The following is an 8,921-nucleotide window of genomic DNA, read 5'->3' as shown; positions in this document are numbered from 1 at the left end:
ATGGGTGGCTGGGCACCAGAGACAGGACGACTCTGAGCTGAATGTAATGTGAAGTAGTGGACAAAGGCCTCCTTGTTATCTCTCTGATGAAGTGCTTTTATTTGTCCTAAAAGTGCTCCCTAATGGGGCCACGTGAGTTTAGCGTTAAGAATAATTCTAGTCAGTCCGCAGAGCAATTTTCAGGGACAATGATTTCTAAGTGAGTACGTTAATCTAAGATAAAACTTAGCTCTTTTGGAAAATAAATGGCCCTTGTGTCGGAGAGTGCGCATGCCCAGGTGTCTTCATGTAGGTGTGTTTTTCTGAGAAGATGCCGCTAGTCTTTAGCAGATTCTCATAGTAGTAACTGATGGAAAAATAACGAGTGGCCACAGGCCTCTCTGTGTCCTTCAGACATTCGCTCTGTAATACAGGAAAATGTTCTTTAAAATGATCATTTACTTCATTCTAATTTTATTTTTAGACTGGTGGATGGTAACTTGCACACTTTTAGCTGTAATTTCAAGGCAAAGTCTTGCTTGTATATTTGCCCCAGAAATGATTGAGGAGAAATGGAAGACAATAACCAGAGAAAATGGACACGGGCTGCATTTGCACAACGCAAACTCTGCGATTCCCAGCGTTGGAGCGGGAGCATGGAGAAGCTGCTGAGCCTCAGACAGAGCTCTGCGGCGTCTGGATGAGAAGCACACGATGAATGGAAGGAAGGCGAGAGGACAACGAGGAAAAGGGCACAGTGGGGAGGGGGCTGTGAGAATAGGAGAAGCTGAGGGCCAGTGGCCACAGGTTGCTTATAGGCTCTAGCATGATCGAGAAGACTTGCTCATTTGTTTTTCAACGAGGAATGCATATGAAAAGGTTTGTACCGGCAAAGAGTTCTTTCACATTAAACACTTGGACGATGAAGCAAACCGGAAAACCTACTTTACTTTCCAGAGTCACAAAAAGCATATTCCTAAAGGCTTTGAAACTGATAATATTCCATCATTAGTGCAAATGGAAGTAACCATATAATTGAGAAGTATGAGAATAATGAGGAAATGGGGAAGGAAGGAGGCAGGAGAGGCTTCTGTGAAATGCAAAGAAGGGAGGAGAAGTAAGAACAGAAAGAGTGACAGCCTTGGGGACTTGTAGGGGACAGTGGTCGCCTGTCCTACAGGATCTCAAGGCGTCAGAATGACAGCAAATTTGGTTTGGTTTAGTTTGGTTCGTATTCCTAATAGTTTCGCCTAAGATTTTGTACTGTCTTAGAAATTGTATTAGTTTTTACAAGTAGCCTATCATTAACTTTACATCGGATTGGACAATAGACTCTGAAATATTTAGGGCAACTGAATTGTGGAGCTCAAGGAGATGTGGCCAGCCTGTCTGAGGGCTTTGTTGTTAGCTGTCGTGGAATGACTTCTGACTCACGAAGACCATAGTGTGTAGGATGGATCTGCTCCCATAGGCTTTCCATGTGGAAGCCGCGGACACCGGTCAGCCAACAGATGTCTTAGTGGGCTCGAACTACTCACGTCTCGAATAGTATTTGGGCTCATAACTGATTGTGTCACCTGTGGATCTCAACTGGGGTGGGGGCGGGGGCAGTATCTCCTAATAAGATGGCCTTTTATGAGAGGACAGCGTTCCACCACCCTGGGACTGTCTTCAGAGCTTTCTATTTCCTGTTGCTTTCACCTTCCTCCACCTTCAAGGAGGAGTTGAGGGTAAAAAAATCACCCTTGCATTTGCCTTTCACCCTGAGATTAGGAGATTCCTCAGGTTCATCTCATCCACCCTCACGCCATGTAGATATGAAACCAAAACTCTCCCCTTTCCTCAGAGTCCCCTGCCTTCCAGGCATTACCAAACATATAATTAAGGGATGCTTGAAAGCTGGAGCAGATTGGGGTTTGGTTTTAACACACACCCCCTGCATTTGAAATGCAAACTGAAAATGCTAATGAGGGATTCCATGTCTGTCAGTTCCCAGAGCTGCAGCACCGCCCCACAAGAATGTGCAGGTTATTTCTTCACTGGGGTCAGGGGAAACGTGGGGCCTTCTCTCTGCAAGGTAATTGTACAAGTTAATTACGGGGAAAGCATTTCCAAGAGGAAGCTAGAGTCTTTATTTTTACAATGAGGTGGCAGAAATTGAGCAAAGTCTATGATGCGTCTATAGGTTAGATTGATAGAATAACCCTAACGGATCCTTTGGGGTTATTTCTCCAGCCCCAACGCTAACTCAAGCCTTCCTCCTAGGCTGGAGCAATGTTGGTGAGACGGCAGTCGGAGAACAGGAAAGAGCCGTGTTGTGCCATTGAATGGGTCCAGGTGGTTTGAAATTCCCTAGGAGGTAAATTTGCTTGTGCATTTTCAGTGGTACCTGCTTCCTCAAGGCATCCATGTGGAGGTTCAGAGGTGTTTCAAACACTCCTCTCCCAAGTCATCCTCTTCTGTTTCCTATTTTACTTATCTTCTAGTTAATCAAGATTTTGGTGGAGTGGATTTCCTTGATATGATTCTTCAACTCATTTTTCTGCAACGCCCACTGAGTAACTGGGCGGGGCTACGCAAACAGGGTCTAGATACCCTAAATAGAGGGCGCTGCACAGTTTCCAGGGGTCCCCTGGCGGTGGAGTGCTTCCTGTTGGGCTTCTGGGTCAGTCCTGGTGGACGAGAGAAACAAATCCAGAGACCCTCGTGTGTGTAATAGAGTCCTTTATATCAAAGAGTATTGCATATTAAGAAAACTTCCCAGCCCTGTTCAGCCTGAAAATAGCCTATATGCCTGATACCAGTCTACAAATTCCTCTTCAGACTCACGCAAAATACTCCGAATGCAGGAGGATCACACGCCAGTGGGTGTGCATTCAGTGGCAGTGGATGCATCTCAGTGCTGACAGGGGTCTCCACATGGCTCCTCCAGCTCCAGGGTTCTAGTGTAGCTCCATGTGTCTTGTCAGCCAGAAAATGAAGCAGAGAATGTGTTGCGTCCCGCCTCCAGTGAGCTATTTATCTCCTTAGCACCTCCCAATGGGGTCATCAAGCTGTGACCTTATTGACAGGCTAGACTCCACCCCTTCACAAATTGACACCAGATTATGTAACTAGCACCACTGCTAAGGACAAGGTCAGCAGCTGGGAACCAGCAGTGGCTCCTCAGGAGAAAATGGAAGCTTTCTACACGGGACAGAGTTCCAGTCTCCAACACCCACAGAGGCAGCTCTACCCTGTCCTATAGGGCCACAATGAGTTGGTATTGACTCAACGTCAGGAGTGAGGACCATTTTTGTTACCACCTGCGTAGCTATGAGGATGAGCCACCTTTAAGCAGGAGCAGCAGCAGCAGCAGCAGAGAGAAAGCCCGAGAGCTTCAGAAGAGCGTGTGGCATGGAGACTATGGTACAGAGCAAGAGGAGTAGCACAGAGATAGTGAAAGCGCAGGCTTCCCGGTCCATGTTGGCATGGGCCAAGGGACCACATGGCTAAGAGGCTGAGGACCAGAGACATGGTTGCTGAGAAGAGGTGTTGTTCTGGGCCCATGATTGTATACTTCACTGTTTGCTGCTCCTGACTTGTGATAACCTGTTACCAACTCTTAGAAAGCCCTGTAATTGTGCGTATTTTCTGTGACTCTGGGTGACCATTGTAATGAATTCCTGAGCACTGCAGAGAGGTAGAGAGGCATGGGAGGAACGATTGGCTTCCGAGTACGTAAGGAAGGTGGAGCATAGAGGCATGCCGCCCCCTGCCTCTTGGCATTAAGGAATCCAGATGCGGTCAGAGATGGCCTCCTTTGCCATTTGCTGCACGGATACTTCCGCAGCCATGGTCTCCCCACCGCTCCCCTCTGCACGAATGGTGCAGGTGTGTGCTCTTAGTCAACAATGCCACTGCTTCGCTTCTGCCCTTCATCTGTCTTGATTTTGAATCTCGTTAACTGATCTCCCAGGTAATTCTCTTTCCTTTCATTGAATCTTAATGAGATTCAAGTAACGCCTTGACCATACCCTCCAGGAGGTGAAACATAATCTCTTTGCCCCAGCCCTGGATCGGATCCAGTGATTTGCTCCAAAAAACCAGAATAACCGAAAAAATGATAGCAAGTGTGTTCTACAAACTATCTGACCAGTGCTCCTCACAATTCTCCAGCTCATGGAGAATAAAGGAAGGCTGGGAAGCTGTAACTGACTAGGAAAGTTCTGGAGACAAAGACTGGGCTCTCTACTCCTGTGAACAGTTACAGTCTCAGAAACCCAGTGGTGGCCGCTGTGAGTCAGCATTGACTCCATGACGCCATGGCGGTGAGTCTGTTTCTTTGGGAGAGGAAAATAAGGAATATGAAGATGAAAAGTATTGCAAAGTAGTAGATTTAACCTTGGGGCAGAAAAGGAAAGATTCTGGTGAGAAAAAACCCAAAACACCTGAAACAACCTGAAGTTCAGTTGGTCATTGGTTAAACCACATTCATCTCCTGATGTTTTAGGAATGGATCATGGTTCTGTGAGATGCTAACACTAGGGAGAACTTGGGGAAGAGTACACTATCTTTGCAACTTTTCGGTCAATTAAAAATGGACCCCAAAATAAATTTTATTTAAAAACAAACTTTAATTATTTCTTGATTCCTAAGTAGAGTTATGGATAAGAAAGATTAAAGGCATTAAAAAACATAAATAGGGTCATTATCCAGGCTGTTCCTGATTCTGTAGATCTGGGAGTAAGCTCAGGAAGCTGCCCTTTTAAGAAGCTCTCCCAAACTTCCTGATTGGCTTCTGGGTTAGAGAATCATGGGACAACAGAATCAAACTCAAATCCTTAGCACTGTATCGAAGGCCTACCACGGGAGGCCCCTTTCAAACACCATCTGCTGTGGCTGTGTCTGTGTGAGCTGCCTGGAGTCCAGAGTCATGGACACCTCACGCTCACTGGAAAACCCAGCTCGGGCCCGCTCCATTCCATGGCCCTCCTTCCTCTTTGCAAATCAGGTGGGACCCCTAAGCTTTTCACGGGGCAGCTTAGTGGAAGCAGGTCATCCAGCCTTTCTTTCTAGTGTCTCAAAGTTGGAACACTACAGGGAAACCTGTAGAGCAGCGGTTCTCCACCTTCCTCACGCCGCGACTCCTTCATGCAGTTCCTCATGTGGTGGTGGACCCCCAACCGTAAAATTACTTTCGTTGCTACTTCCTCACTGTCATTTTACTACTGTTCTGAATTGTCATGTAAATATCTGATAGGCAGGGTATATTTTCATGGTTACAAAGTGAACATCAGGAAAGCATAGTGATTCATCACAGAAACAATATGTAATTATACATCATGAAATATTTCTCTTTTTTTCCAGGGGAAAGCGTGAATGCAGTCCCTCACTACCACAAATTATGCAGTTGAGTTTCCCACTTTGGGGAAATCACAGGGGTCAGCGCACCCGGAGTGCAATGGGTGAGACTCGCCCTGGGAAAACCACCTTCGTGATCATGGTGTCTCCCCTGCCAGGTATGAAATATTTATTTCTAATGATGAAGAAATGAAATGTTGTCTTGACGCATGGTGTGGCGTGGGTCACAGTCTTCACACGGGGTACATGTCTGTGGGCGTGTCTGCATTTGGGCGGACCCACCTGGAGATGGATAGAGGAGTGGTGTCTTGGTTCCTAAGACCATCAGAAATGGTGTTTTCCGATGGTCTTAGGCGAACCCTGTGAAAACGCTGCTGTACAGCACTGTGTGGTGGTGGTTAGGTGCCATCTAACTGATCACCACTTGTGATGGGCCCAGAGGAAGGCTGCCCAGACAGAGGGTTCCTGGGCTGCCATCCTTGTCGAAGCAGATCATCAGTTCTTGGTCCAACAAAGCCATAGAGTGAGCTCATTTGTATTTCTGTTGATTGAGCAGCACAGCGCTTGACTGTTGTACTACCAGGACTCCTTGTTCAGCACTAACAACAGGTGACACACCATTGACAAACAGGCCATGGTGACATGTGAGATGCTTTGGCTGGGTCCCCCATAGAAAGGGGACCCACTGAACTACCCATCGTCCTTCCTTAGTCTCCTGTTATATGACAAAACTTAATGATTTCTTTAAACAAAACTTATACCTTTTCTCGGTAGCTGCTCGGTGTCTTTGCATGGGCACTCAGGCCGCATTTCCACGCTTTCTAATTCACTTCCCGAACCTGTCAAGTGCATGAGTTGACATGTCATCAGTAGCCAAGTGTTTGCAGTTTTCCCTGATGTCTCTGTACCTGGAACCCATAATGTACGAGGCAAAAAATAATACAGTCCTATTCTGGTTCTTCGTTTGTTGTGAGGCCGCTTTGACATGGCCCAGACCTACAGCGACGCTCTGTACAAGGGAGTGAGACGTTGCCAGTCCGGTGCCAGCCACACACTTGTGATCTTTGAACCCATTGTTGTCATGTTCCTCCACGCTGACCTAGTGATAGTTTGAACCAAACAATTCTTTGTTGTGAATAAGTATCTTGTACATTATAGGATGTTTATGAGCATCGTTGCCCTCCACCTACTAGAAGCCAATAGAAGGTTAATCAAAAGCAGGTCCAGGCCTTTCCAGAAGTTTTCTGGAGTACATAGAAAAAGAGAGAGCCCACACCAGGATAGTCCTGGCACATCTGTGTGCTCGTGCGATTTTATTCTCCCTGTCATGCTTTCCTCGTAGGCTCCATTTTCATTCTTGCTATTTGGAAACTGGCTAGAATCTGAGACCTGGTCCAGTGATAAGGAATGTGGACCCCAAAGCAGTGCTGTTTTAACACTAGCACCTGTGGGCGGATGAGCGGAATATAACATAAGCACCAAGAGCACTCAGTGGAAAACATCACGGTCTAACATCCAATCCCAGCTCTTTACGGAACGACTGGCGGTTTCTGTTTGTAATGGGCTCCCAGTAAATTCCACAGAACAAATCCATGAGATGAGCCGGTGTTGCCATTCCCGGACAACTCCGGTCTATTCAATAAGAACACCTGTTTAAAAATCTTCCGGGTGATAAATCATAGAAGGTTGCATTAATCAAGACAGCCTAAAGCTGATAAATGCAATTATGGGTTTGTCACCCTAGGGAAATATCCTGATCAAGGTTCCCCAGACTCCACCATAAACACCCCTTCAAAGCTCAAAATCTTGCCCAAAGACTGCTGCACCTAATTGAGGGACGTAGTACATCCTATCCTTAGGGTATTGGAGCCTTCTGGCAGGGCCTTCTCCAATATCCACACTAATGAAACCCTGTTCTGGTGAGATCTATTAACGGAGCAATGATGGAGCACCCATACCACCAGTCTTCACACATCACAAATGAAAAAGATGAATCAAAACCAACTCGAGTCCTTCCCTTCCCTAGGCCCAGCTGTTAGCTGTAGCTCGCCGTCAGAGATGCCCACAGTGGCTTTTGTTCCTTCCTTATTAAGTGCTATAGAGTAGTACTTAAAAGTAAGACCATCACCCTCAAAGATTAAAATGCAAAGAATTGAATCATCATTATTTGTTATTTTTATGTTTCATATCTTCATTGCTGTGTTGTTAGGTGTGATGATAGCATCAAAAATGCTTGTTTTTCCTTTATCAAGAACGATAGAGGAATCTGCCTGAGGGCTAACATCACAAGGGCTCCTAAATTCTGGTCTTCGCGCAATTTCACCTCAAGGGCGATGTCCAGTCTTCTTTGCCCAAAGTTTACTTTTCTATTATACTCTGTGTTCACGCTCTGATGGGAAACCACCTGTCACTACCTGCTTCTTCCACATTTTGGCCTTACACCAGACATCCTATCTGGTCCTGTAGTGTGGGATTACTGATGAATACTTCATGCTTGTGTGAAGTCGTATCCTGTGCTCCTAATGACTGGTAAAATCCTGATGGGACACTTTCATATTCTCACTTATTCCATCTTACTCAAAATGTATGTTTCACAAGGGACAAAGTTTGCAGGAAAATTAGTACCACTTGATTTTTGATTGGAAGAAGATCTTAAATGCTAAAAAGCCAAGGTCCCAGGAGGAGATCCTGGTCCACACGCACATTTACTAACAACACAAGTTCATGTTTAATTAGCAGGAAAGAATCATTTATTTTGTAGAAGATATTAGCAACTTGATATCCATTTAAAAAGAAAGAATTCTACCATACTTTTGAAACCTTTCCACATTGTTTAGAATATCTAAAGATGAAAAATAATCTTAGAGGACTAACTACCAAAGTGGTGATTTTGACCAGACAGACACAGGCAAAACTCTTTTTTTAAAAAAAAATGTAAGTAGAAAACATATGGTAACTAAAAAGAAAAGAGAAACCTATTTGAAAAAAGTTGAAATGGTGAACATTTACCAGAACTCCCTGAAAGAAGTTGAAAATGATGAAACCAGTTGTAGGCACATGCTGACACTCCCCCAACCCAGACCACAGTAGTTCTGGGCTCTGTAGGAGTTTTAAGGACTGAGTTCTTTGTTAGTACATCTTCAGACCTTTCTTCTGAGGGACTCCTGGGTGGACTAGAATTGCCATCTTTTAGTTGGCAGCTGAGCATTTGAACTGTTTGTACTGGATAAATAATACACAGTTGGTGATTGGGGGTTTGTTTTTGTTTTACAGGCAATATAACTTTATTGAACAAAGGGTTACTACCTAACCTCGACATATTTTCAAAAGATTCCTAAAACAGGACAATAAGCAATTCCATTGAGAATGAGCAAAGACGAAATCCAAGTGGCCAAAAAACTGTTCAACTGTGTCCATTTATACTAGTAGTTGTGCACACGCAAACTGAGCTAGCACTTAATTGCCATCAACCTTAAAACTTCAAAAGCATGTTTGCTTCAAGAAGGCTAAAGAAAGGCGAGTTCACCTGCTGCAGCCAGATGCTTATACGCATCCCGAGCTTCCATTCCAGGACCCTCTCTCACAGAAACGAAAACACG

At 45.1% G+C, this 8,921-nt stretch overlaps 1 non-coding gene across 1 annotated transcript; it reads right to left on the bottom strand.

The window, feature by feature from the left end:
- Positions 1 to 5,325: 5,325 nt before the first annotated feature.
- LOC142455923 (U1 spliceosomal RNA) lies at positions 5,326 to 5,488 on the bottom strand. Its single transcript, XR_012786030.1, has one exon. It is a non-coding gene; the product is annotated as a U1 spliceosomal RNA (small nuclear RNA).
- Positions 5,489 to 8,921: the final 3,433 nt, after the last annotated feature.

The sequence above is a fragment of the Tenrec ecaudatus genome, chromosome 8, assembly GCF_050624435.1.
Source record: "Tenrec ecaudatus isolate mTenEca1 chromosome 8, mTenEca1.hap1, whole genome shotgun sequence".
In the NCBI taxonomy this organism is placed as follows: domain Eukaryota; kingdom Metazoa; phylum Chordata; class Mammalia; order Afrosoricida; family Tenrecidae; genus Tenrec; species Tenrec ecaudatus.
Note: the sequence above shows the minus strand (reverse complement) of the source record. Positions and strands in the feature narration are given on the sequence as shown.